At 40.3% G+C, this 10,193-nt stretch overlaps 1 long non-coding RNA gene across 1 annotated transcript; it reads left to right on the plus strand.

The window, feature by feature from the left end:
* Window positions 1-3,370: 3,370 nt before the first annotated feature.
* LOC125553740 lies at window positions 3,371-9,390 on the plus strand. Its single transcript, XR_007304176.1, has 6 exons — window positions 3,371-3,833; window positions 6,639-6,703; window positions 6,836-6,979; window positions 7,100-7,247; window positions 7,491-8,785; window positions 9,139-9,390. It is a non-coding gene; the product is annotated as an uncharacterized LOC125553740 (long non-coding RNA).
* The last annotated feature ends 803 nt before the right edge of the window (window positions 9,391-10,193 follow it).

Genomic DNA, 10,193 nt, shown 5'->3' on the forward strand with positions numbered 1-10,193 from the left:
TGGGGCCCTCGGCCACCGTCCAAACCTCGACGTATCACCACCAATCCATGTATTTATGCTTAAATAGATACTTATGTATCTAGAAATGATTTTTGGAAAAAATAAAGAGCAAACTATAAGGCAGCTGTAGTTCAAATTTGACCCGCTTCCTACTGAATCGGCGGAAATTTGTCTTTTTCACCAGAGGTGGATCAAATCTTTTGACACCCAACCATTTGGTCAGTTTTACATTAAATATGGCCTAGTATTGTAGAAATTTTATTTGGTCCACTTTTGCAACAAAAATATGGTAGGTTCTTCACAAAAAAAACTCATTTCGGGCACTCGGAAAATGGAAAATGAATTTTCTGTGCAAACAAAATGTAAAATTCCTTAGGAAACATTGTTTGGAATTCCAATATGAACCTTTGTGCATGATATGAGACCATTTGAACAAACTATGCCATGAATGTGGCCATAAGATTGATCATTTGCCTTGAAAGCCATGAATCTTCACGCATGATAGCTCATTTCCGAGAGCATTTTTTTAAAATAATTATTGTATTACAAGTTTATTATTTTTCCTGGAAACTTGGTCACATATAATGACACAATGCGAAGGTTTTCCAATTTTTTGATTTTTTTGAATTTTTTATGCCCGTTTCAAAATGCGGTCAAAATGGCGGGCTTGACCGTTCCTAGCTAGTGATTGAATCTTGGAAAACTTTTGATGTTTATCTGATTAAATAGATACTTATGTACCTAGAAATGATTTTTGGAAAAAATAAATAGCAAACTATGAGGCAGCTACAGTTCAAATTTGACCCGCCTCCTTCTGAATCGACGGAAATTTGTCTTTTTCATCAGAGGTGGATCAAATCTTTTGATACCCAACCATTTTGTCAATTTTGCATTAAATATGACCTAGTATTTTAGAAATTTGATTTGGTCCAATCTTGCAACAAATATATGGTAGGTCCTTCACAAAAAAACTCATTTCAGGCACTTGGAAAATGGAAAATGAATTTTCTATGCAAAGAACATGTAAATTTCCTTAGGAAACATTGTTTGGAATTCCAAGATGCGCCTTTGTGCATGATATGAGATCATTTGAACAAACTATGCCATAAATGTGGCCATAAGATTGATCATTTGGCTTGAAAGCCATGAATCTCCACGCATGATAGCTCATTTTTTAGAACATTTTTTAAAAATATTTTTCGTATTACAAGTTTATTATTTTTCCCAAAAACTTGGTCACATATAATGACACAATACTAAGGTTTTTCTATTTTTTTATTTTTTTTGAATTTTTTATGCATGTTTCAAAATGCGGTCAAAACGGCAGGATTGACCGTTCCTAGCTAGTGGTTGAATCTTGGAAAACTTTTGATGTTTCTCTGATTTAATAGATACTTATGTACCTAGAAATGTTTTTTGGAAAAAATAAATAGCAAAATATGAGGCAGCTACAGTTCAAATTTTGACCCGCTTCCTACTAAATCGGTGGAAATTTGTCTTTTTCACCAGAGGTGGATCAAAACTTTTGATGCCCAACCATTTAGTCAATTGTGCATTAAATATGGCCTAGTATTTTAGAAAATTGATTTGGTCCAATTTTGTAACAAATATATGGTAGGTCCTTCACAAAAAAACTCATTTCGGGCACTCGAAAAATGGAAAATGAATTTTCCGTGCAAAAAAAATGAAAACTCCCTTAGGCAATATTGTTTCGAATTCCAAGATGCACCCTTGTGCACAATGTGAGATCATTTGAACAAACTATGCCATGAATGTGGCCATAAGATTGATCATTTGGCTTGAAAGACATGAATCTTCACGCATGATAGCTCATTTCTGAGAACACTTTTCTAAAACAATTGCCGTATTACAAGTTTATTATTTTTCCTCGGAACTTGGTCGCATATAATGATACAATGCGAAGGTTTTCCAATTTTTTTATTTTTTTTGAATTTTTTATGCCCGTTTCAAAATGCTCTTAAAACGGTGGGCTTGACCGTTCCTAGCTAGTGGTTGAATCTTGGAGAAAAATTGATGTTTATCTGATTAAATAGATACTTATGTACCTAGAAATGATTTTTGGAAAAAATAAAGAGAAAACTATGAGTCAGCTGCAGTTCAAATTTGACCCGCTTCCTACTAAATCGACGGAAATTTGTCTTTTTCACCAGAGGTGGATCAAGACTTTTGACACCCAACCATTTAGTCAATTGTGCATTAAATATGTTCTAGTATTTTAAAAAATTGATTTGGTCCAATTTTACAACAAATATATGGTAGGTCCTTAAAAAAAACTCATTTCGGGCACTCGAAAAATGGAAAATGTATTTTCCGTGAGAAGAAAATGAAAACTTAGGCAACATTGTTTGCTATTCCAAGATGCATCCTTATGCACAATATTAGATCATTTAAACAAACTAAGCCATGAATGTGGCCATAATATTGATCAATTTGCTTGAAAGCCATGCATCTTCACGCATGATAGCTCATTTCTGAGAACACTTCTTTTAAAATAATTACCGTATTACAAGTTTATTATTTTTCCTAGAAACTTGGTCACATGTAATGACACAATGCGAAGGTTTTCCAATTTTTTAATTTTTTTAATTTTCCATGCTCGTTTCAAAATGCGGTCAAAACGGCGTGCTTGACTGTTCCTAGCTGGTGGTTGAATATTGGAAAACTTTTGGTATCTCTGTGATTAAATAGATACTTATGTATCTAGAAATGATTTTTGAAAAAAATAAAGAATAAACTATAAGGCAACCGCAGTTCAAATTTGACCCGTTTCCTAGTGAATCGATGAAAATCCCACCAAATATGAAAGTACGTCTAGTTCTTTGAGGGAACCATACTTAAACGTTGTCATAAAAAGAGAAGGGAACTTACCGTCGGGCGTCATGGTGCTGCGTTGGAGCTCCCCGACGCTGCAATGGAGCTTCGTCGAACACTGTGGTGCTGCGTTGGAGCTCTTGGCGCGCCGTTGAGAGCCGCAATGGAGCTTCGTGGGGATGTCATCTGTGCTGCGTTGAAGTTTTTCATGCTCGATGCTATTGTGACATATTGATGTGATCGAACGATCACCAATGCGCAGATCGAGCGGCTAGATAGGCGGATGATTTCTAGACAAAATCATCTGACTAACTTGTAAGAGCCACCTATTGTTAATCGATTGCGACCAATTTAGATGGTCATAACGTTATCAAATCATGTACTTCGTATGATTGGTCTACGAGCATGTCACGCGGATCAAGCATTAGAGACCGTCGGATACTCCCAAATCCAACGGCCCACACCCTCTCACCCTCTCACCCACCCACTGGGAGCTCCTCTCTCCCCCGCACACCACTCCTTGTCCCCTCCTCTCTCTCCCCACGGGCAAACCCTAGCGCGCCACGATCCAGACTCCTCCCCTCCCCCGCCGCCACCCACCTCCACCACCCACCCCTCTCCTCGCCGCCACCCACCTCCGCCACACCTCCCCTTCCCACCTCAGATCCTCTCCCCACTCCCAGATCCAACTTGCCACCGTAGAACGAGGAGATCGCGGCCAAGATCTTCGGGACGCGCTGATCGTCGTCGCCAACCGCTCCTCCGCCGACCCGCGCAAGTTCCCTGGTGCTAAGGTACCTCGAGGAGTTCGTGCAGCGGTTCGACCTCCTCGGGTTGGTCCGGTTCGGGACGGAGGTGGTGAGCGTCCGCCGCAGCAGGGACGACGACGCGGGCTGGAGGGTGAGGCTCGCCTGCGCTGGCAGCGAGCTGGAGGAGGAGGTTTGACGCTGTGGTCGTCTGCAGTGGGCACTTCGCAGAGCCGTGTGTGGCCGCCATCGCAGGTAATTACTCGGTCCGATCTATCCCCACTGATGGCTAGCACTGGCAGTAGGCAGTTGGCCAATAGCTACTTCTGATCGATTCGATTCTTTTTGGCATCTTGCAAGGGAGGCTGGATGGGTTGTTAGCAGCAAGGATCCATAGCAGACAGGGGAAACATTATGATTAGTAGTTGGCCTCATCGATCGGATCTGAGTAGCTGGGCTAGCAACGATTATACTACTTTGTGTTTGGATGCTTGATTGACTGATTGCCCACCGTTGAAAATTTTGTTTATATATATATAATTTTTTTGAAGATGCCACAAACTGCCAATAATGATGCTGATTATTCTCCGGTGAATGTGAATGTATCGTTCGTATGCCTGCCTATGTATGTGTGTGTTGAGAGAGAGAGAGGCGCGCCGTACAGATCGGCTGCTTCATATGCTACTGCTGGTGAGAGGGATTGAGGGGGAGAGAGAGATGCTTCATACGCTGCTGATGTGTATGCACCCTGTTCCGCGCAATGCGCGAGGCAATTCACGAACTAAGATCATTTTTGTGTGCTTGGAAAGATTTGGATAGTTTTTTTTTGCTCTGTTCATCTAGAGATGGAGTCTGTGGAGATAGAGTTCATTAGTTTTTGGTGTATTCGTCTAGAGTTTATTTAGCAAAGTTCAGAAACGCAAACAACATCAGTTCATTAGTTACACTAAGCATTTGCCTGCCTAAGTTGTATTTAGACCAAAATTTGCTAATAGACACCCCCCTTCACAGATCTGCTATTTTAAACTAATGACTTCATGGTGTAAGGAAGATGTAATTTTGATATCAATGATGCAAACAAATAAGATTGATCCTAAAGAAAAAACGGTAATGGTGTAAAATATGAACTTTTGGTTACTGTCTTTGCATTAAGAACATGGAAACATATTCATTATAATGATGGCTTGGCTATCAGGGAAAGAAACAGTAAGAAAATAACACCAAAATTGTTATATAGGAATACAGCCAGTTTTCATCTTAAGAGAGCCAGTGGTCCGCGCAAACGCAGTCTCTATGCAGTGGCATCACCTCCCTACCGTCTCTCCCTCCAGCACATCGCTGTGTGGGTGGTCACGAATCTGGCGGCGCAGTCGCCGGATGCGAAGAAACTCGAATGCTTCTACCTCCACTGGGCTGACATGTAAGATAAGTTATGCCCCCCTCATCTGCACTCTCCTACCTATGATGTTTCAGCTAGATTCATGTCACACGTAGGTTGTGGAACAGGAGAAACAATATGATGTGCACATTAGAAACTTCACTACGGTTCAATTGGACCAAGAATTTACTGGCATTGTGTATTTGGTATTAAATACAAATTCGTTTGGAAGTCGTAGTTATGAATATTATGCTACTGCATGAGTTTGAATCTTGGTCATCAACTATAAATTTTGAACAATAAGGTTATTTCTTTCTGCTATTGATGCACGCGCCAAAACAAATCTCTCCTTTCTATTAACATATTCCATCAGGATCTATCTGATGCAAACCTGTTAATGACTGATTGGGCCGTTCGTACCATGGCTTGAATAACACTGTATGTTGTCGCTCCACTTTGTGTCAGTGGCTGTCAAAGTTATCTATCAAAAAGATTTGGTCTATGAGGTGCGTTAATACTGTTGTTTAGGGTGACCGCTACAAGTCTGATGCTTCTCTTCATTCAGCATTGTCGTTCCACTAGGAGTTCTATTGGGAAGTGGTCCAGTGTTGTACATATGCCACTAAGGATGGTGGCCTTTATATGTTTTACTGAATATTTATTTGTCAGTGGCTTGCAGTTTCTCTATACAATTTTGTATGCCTGATTACACTTTTTTCCTTACAAGACTGGAGCTAAACTTCACTTTGCTGCTGATGAAACTCTAGCCTATGTTCTAACAACTCTATCTACTGCTCCCATTATTTCTCCGTCTCTGGATTTTTGAAAACAAAGAAAAATCATATTTCACTGGATCATCTAGGACCACTTTTCTCGCTAAAATCGATACTCCTTACAAATGTAGTCCTGACACGAGTTGTTCTAATGTGTTCGAACATCGAAGGTGAGATTAACTCTTGCTTCCGTTTGTACTGTTTGCGTCTCAGTTTTGTAGATACAAAAGTACATTTATTTAAACAGCACTTAATTGTTGATTTATTTTAGTGGCTTTATTTAGAATCTTTCATTTGTTTCTTGCCGGTATGATGAGAATGAATCTTTTAGGCTGAAGAGAATCCTTTGCAGTATATTATTTATGTAGCCTGAGGAAATGTTCAAAACCGCTCTTATTTAGCTATATCTGAGGGATCCTAGCATGGTTGAAAGTTGAAACATGACTTAGGATTTTAGCCAAGTTCATTGTCATTCTTTTGGTATTTGTCATTTGTAAACATTCTGGATTATTCTGTAAAAAGAATACAGGCTCATGGTGTTGTGGCTTTCTTCGATAAAGATTAACCACGGCTGGATTGAGTTAATACTGATGTTGACCACAACAACAATTGTTTAAGCTCCACACTAAATTGTAGAAACTTGGCTGCAATAGTTTGTATTTTCAATGAAAGTTGGATGAAATGGTTTTACAATGTTCACGAATGTGCAGTATTTAGGGACTAAATTGGATGAGTGCGGGGATATTTATTCTCCCGTTGCAACGCACGGGCATTTTTCCTAGTAATATGTATGACTTAACAGTTTCCAGTAGTTGTGTTCTTGGTGTATAGTTAGGTGAAATCTTCTGCCCTGAAATCATCATGAAATGCCTTTGCTGGAGCTCACCTATGGCCTTGTTTGTCCTGCAGGTTAGTGAGCAGCATCAGGAGGAGGAGCTCAAACAGGCCACCACGATGCACCACCGCAGCAGCAGGTAGCACGTCCATCTCCTATAGCAATTTGGACAGGTTGATGGGGTCTGGTACATGCAAAGGGTTGTGGCATTGTCATTTCCGAGCCCTGTAATAGGATTAGACACAACTGAAGTGTTTATCAATTTTGATAGGTGGGTGGCGTCTGGTACATGTAATGGGTTTGCCGCCAATATCATTTCTGAGTTTCCGGTTGCCGTGACCACAGCTGCTACCGCATACTTGCCGTTGATGGGAGTCATTTTTTGTTGACTCATTTGGATTTCAATGCAACCCATGTCAGTTGATCTATGAAATCCTATTTCCTTTATACTAAATCTTGCAATTCTTGGTTGTGGCTTCTGTTTTTCCCTTGGTACCCACTCACGGCTGCCTTCTGTCTATGCTTCTCTTCTCAGGACGATGGTATTGCGGCACATGGCACCGGAGCTGAGCCTGGGCATGAGGAGCAACGGCTACGTGCGGGTCCTCGACCTGCTCGGCCTCAACCTGCAGACCTTCGCCAAGGTTCCCCTCAAGTCCCACATGGTGGATGAAATCAGGGAGGTAATATTTTTCATGACCCATCTTCCTGCTGAACAGTAGGTGATCTTACTAAACACCTAGCCCACCTTGCCTGGTATGCTTGTATCTGCTACATGTTGTTTTCATCTTGATAGCTAGCAGCCTAGCACAATGAACTTTGATTATGAAATCTCTATATGTTGTAAAATAAATTGGGTCAATCTCAAATTTGTTGTGAATTGTAGGATGCTTTGGGTAAATGTTTTTTTGCCTTCTCGCGTGTAGGCGGTCAGGTGAGATAGCAAGGAGAGGTTCAATCTGTTGGAGTAGGATGGCGAGCTGCTGATTCAGGTTAAAGGTGCACACTGTGGCAGTATGATTTCTGCCTGACCCTCCAGACCGTGGAGAAGCAGAGTCGGCCGCTGGCGGGGGACGTGGGCTACGACCAGATCGTCGTCCTCTTCAAGTTAGGCCCTGTTCGGCAAGCATCCGCTCCTTCAGCGCGGAGTGGAGCGCGCGGAGTGGCCCTTGGGCGACTCTGAAAATTTTAACTGGACGCTGTTCCGCTCCAGCGTGGAGTTGGAGCGGGGAGAGAGTCTGGACAGGCTCTTAATAGTAACACTAATAATCATATGTACCCTTCTTTATGATTTGATTGCACATTATTGGGATGTGCTTCCTCTGATTACATTCAGAATTGTTTGATGTTAATGATGATGATATATTGGGAGCATTACTTTCACCTACAATAATTGGCTCAGTTTAATATAGTATAACCGACAAAACATCTACAAATCCAGTCATGATTGCTTTTTACTGTTAAGAACAAAGACTCATTTTGACTATGTGTTTTTTGTTTGTGCTATCCTGTATTGAATGAATTCAATAAAGTTCTCATAAATTCTGCCTGGCCTTCTACTAGTCCAAATCTGAAGTAGTATTACTAATGTTGTTAAGTTGTCTAAACATGCTTGCTGCTAGCTTTAAAGTTGATCTAAAGAACCATTCATGCATTTACACATTCATGATTTCCTACTCTGTTTGTAATTGTTCTGGTTAATTTTGCTAGTAGATATTGCCTGGGATATGTAGCGGGTGTCTGTTGTGTCATGTTACTTCCTTAGTTTTCAGTACATGGTACATATAGAGCTGCGTACAGTAGTTATAAGAGCCAATCGTGGTGAGAGAGTATTATTTCTTCCTCATACTAATATCTGGTTTACAATGTGGCGAGAGATTGTCAAGTTTGTAAGCTTTTCATCCCACAACCCTTTTCCTTCTCATATGGAGTTGCTTTGTTGTACCAAAAATGTTACCTATTCGTATGTGGTTGTATAGAAGGATAGAATTATTAATTGTCTAGTTATGATTTTTAGCATTTGTTGTGCTTCCTAGGGACATCGATCTCTACTCTTCTATATAATCCACACTGATCTTTATTGTTTGATTGACTGGAAGAAGTTTTGATGTAGTTTTCTTAATCATGCAGGAGTTTAATTTGGATGACAAATGTTTGTAGATCATCCACCTCCTCAACGATACTAACCCGATCCGATCATCGTCGACACTATCATCATCAGGTCCCTGTTCCCTCTAATCTCTCCTGCCTTGTGATGTTAGTCTGTGTGCGCTCACTAGTATTGTTAGATCCTGTCAGTTGAATCGATGGTAGTGGTAGTAGAGTAGTATTTTTCTTCAGGTGAATCTGTTACAGCGACGTTCATTGTACGACTTGCACTTGTACCAATGTACCATGCTACTATTTGGCAATTCAATTTTACATTGCATTTGGATCTTAAACTTATACAGTATAAGCTTAGTTATTTGCATATGTAAAATATGTTAGACAAAGTGTTAAGTTGGATTACCGCCTCATGTTGATGGCATTGTCTCTAAACATTTAATAATGTTTCTTTTTGGTGATCTGGATCAGGATCTAATGTTGTTTAGGCTGCTGCTGTTGTGACGGAAGAGCAGAAGAGGCATGGAGATGTGCAGCACAATTTTAGTTGATGTTGCACCATGTTTTGGTGCTTGTGTATTTGTTTTTGCTTGTAACCACACTTGTATGTGCTTGTGTATCTGTTTTTGCTTGTTTTAGTTGATGTTGGACGTGCGGACTTGTATGTGCTGTTGTGTGTATTTGGCGGAATGATTTCTGAATTTAATCATTTAATCAAGAGAATTATTGAGTGTTTGCTGTTCAAATGTGTAAGCTGGAAATCAGTGAATAAAAAGACCAAATGTTTTATTGGACCAAATAATATATGGGCTCTAAAAAGGCTATGGCCCAAATAATAGTGGATTGGAACATTGTTTAGTTCTAGAAAACCTGAATAAAAAGGCTTAACGAAATGGTTCGTAAAGGGGCCATGTTCCAAAAAATTAAAAGACTGAATTGTTGGGCTTTGCCCATGAAGTTGACCAAAAATTCATAGAAAAAATATAGAAAGACTGAATTGTTGGGCTAGGCCCATGTAGAATACCGAATTGGACCGGGCTGATTCTTATCAACGACCTTTTCAATTGGTTGCAATTTTGCCACATCCGATTGCCACGTCGGATCCGATGTGGCTTGAGCAGAGAGCTGGCGACCAAAACAGAAGGTCATAGAATCAATGACCTTTTTGTTTTAGTCGTGGAATTCCACGACCTTCTCACAGAGAAGGTCGTTAATTTCAGTTTACGACCGCCAACTTTTGACCTTTTGTTTTTGGTCAAAAAAGGTCGCAAATGAAAAACAATGACCTTTCAATGACCAATAGTGATAGTCGCAAGTTGACATTTCTTGTAGTGTATCTACAAAGCTCGACTTGTTGCAAAAGGTTTTCGACAAGTTTAAGGAGTTGAGTATGATGAGACCTTCTCACCGTAGCGATGCTTAAGTCTGTCCGAATCATGTTAGCAATTGCCGCATTTTATGATTATGAAATTTGACAAATGAATGTAAAGACTGCATTCCTGAATGAATTTCTGGAAGAAGAGTTG

This window comes from Triticum urartu, chromosome 4, assembly GCF_003073215.2.
Source record: "Triticum urartu cultivar G1812 chromosome 4, Tu2.1, whole genome shotgun sequence".
Lineage (NCBI taxonomy): Eukaryota > Viridiplantae > Streptophyta > Magnoliopsida > Poales > Poaceae > Triticum > Triticum urartu.